This window comes from Mandrillus leucophaeus, unplaced genomic scaffold, assembly GCF_000951045.1.
Source record: "Mandrillus leucophaeus isolate KB7577 unplaced genomic scaffold, Mleu.le_1.0 Scaffold217, whole genome shotgun sequence".
Taxonomy (NCBI): Eukaryota; Metazoa; Chordata; class Mammalia; order Primates; family Cercopithecidae; genus Mandrillus; species Mandrillus leucophaeus.
Genome location: NW_012102221.1, coordinates 2,603,325 through 2,605,916, shown reverse-complemented (window position 1 = coordinate 2,605,916; position 2,592 = coordinate 2,603,325).

The window sequence follows — 2,592 nt, the reverse complement described above, 5'->3', positions numbered from 1 at the left end:
AAAGAGATCTAGAAAACATTTCCGGGAGAAATTAACCAAGACCCAAATAAATGAAGCGATATATCATGTTTGTGGATTGGAAGACTCAGTGCAGGTATTATAAAGATGTCAGTTATCTTCAAATTGATTTTTGTATTTAATTCAATCACAATTAAAATACCATCAGGGAATGTGTGTGTGTGTGTGTGTGTGTGTGTGTGTGTGTATTCTAAAATTTACAGGAAAATAAAAAGCACCCACCCAAAATAGCAAGACAGTCTTGATGAATTTGAAAAACAAGTTAAATAACTTATACCAAAAAATAACAAGACTTATAAAATTTTTGATTGAAATTACCTGTTATTGGCACACAAATGGACAAATAATAGAGCAGAACAGATCATATACATGTGTACAATCCCCTGATTTATGACAAGGTGACATTCTGTGCATTGATTAAAAGACAGTCTTTTCATTAAATTGTATTGAATCCATTTGATATTCATATTTTTATTTAGAATGGTGTTGAACTCTACTATCACATACATACACAAATACATTACAGATGCAAGTTCTTGGATCTAAATTAGAAAGGGAAGATTATGAAGCTTTTAGAAGTTAATATAAGAGAGAATATCTGTTTTAGCTTGTGGTAGGCAAAGATTTTCTAAGATGCATAAAACATTAATGAAAAAGATAAATAAATTGGACTTCATTAAACTTTAAAACATTCTTATTCATTCAAGTACATCAGCGATGGTTTGACTGTTCCCCAAAGTTCAGGTGTTGGAAACTAATCCCTAATGCAACAGTGGTGAGAGGTGGGACCATTAAGAGGTGATTAGGCCACGAGGGCTCTGCCCTCACAAATGGATTAATGCTACTATCATGGGAATGGGTTCCTAATTAAATGATGAATTCGGCCCCCTTCTTCTTGCTCTCTCTCGTTTACTGTTGTGCCTTTTCACCTTCTGCCATGGGATGATGCAACAGAAGGCCCTCATCAAATGTGGCTCCTCTGTCTTGGACTTCCCAGCCTCCAGAACCATACTGGTCTGTGATATTTGGTTATAGGAGCACAAAATGAACTATGACAACATCATTAAGAGGGTGACAAGGCAAACTACAGAGAGGAAGAACCTTGCACTACATAGCTGGCAAAGGATTTGTATTCATATATAATTTATTATATGATTGCTCAGTCATTATTTATAATTCCTACAAATCACTAAAAATTCAGACAATTACAATGTTAAACATGGGAAAATGATGTAATAGGTACTCTCTGAAATGGCCAATAATCTTTTGAAATGATGCTCACTGTCCTAGGTTACTAGAAAAATTCATACTAAAATTTCAATTCTCAGCCTAGGCAACATGGTGAAACCCTGTCTCTACTAAAAATACAAAAATTAGCCTGGTATGGTGTGCACCTGTTGTCCCACCTACTCAGAGGGCTGAAGCGGGAGGATTGCTTGAGCCTGGGAAGTTGAGGCTGCAGTGAGCTGAGATCATGCCACTGCACTACAGTCTGAGTGAGAGAGTGAGATCCTGTCTCACAAAAATAAATAAATAAGTTAAATAAATAAATAAACAAACTCAATGCAGTTTTACTACAAGACTCCAGCTAAGACAATACCAAACATTGACAAGTATATGGAGCCACTGGAACTATCAGAGATTACTCATGAGTGTGTAAATTGGTACGAATTTGGAAAACTGGCAAGAAGTACTAAGTCTAAATGTGTGCATGCCTTATGATCTAACAATTCCATTCCTGGGCATATTTACAGGAAGGAGCAATAAGTATATATGTGTATCAAAAGACATCTACAACAGTGGTCATACAAAATTCGTCACAACATAGGAAAACTGGAAACAATTGAAACATCCATTGGCAGTAAAATGAATGATAAATTATAATATATTCCAACAATGGAATAATATACAGCTGTGAAAAATAAGGGAAAATATTACACATGGCAAAACGGTCAATATAGATTGTCATAAATCAGGTGATTGTACACATACATATGATCTATTGCTGTTTTCCATTTGTGTGTCAATTACATGATTTTAATTAATAATTTTATAAGTCTTGATATTTCTTGGTAATAAGTTATCTAACTTGTTTTTCAAATTCATCTAAACTTAGTGTTGAGTTTAAGAAGCCAGATATGAAAGAGTGCATGCTGTATGATTTCACGTTGTATTGCATGATCTAGGTTGTGGTTACATGGAAGTGATGGTGTTTGTATACTCTATTTGAGCCTGGTACTTGTGATTCAAAATTTCACAACAATTTCCTGCTACCCTTTATGATTTGATGTGTGTAAGTAGAGTTTGCAGATAATGTAGTTCTATACTGAGCTATGAATTTATTTTTATAGTGTAATTTTTTTTGTATTAAGAATCATTCCGAGTGACAGAAAATTTGGGAAATCAAAGTATTAACATTTATAAAACCATTCTGTTGTTCATAACATATTCTGGCCATGACTTTCAAAAGCACTGGTTTCTAGGGGGAGAGAGTATCAAAGACAGACCTTGACTAAAGAAAGCTCTTTCAAGTGGGAAGGGCATCATAGAGAATGGATCTTGAGGAGGGAAAGT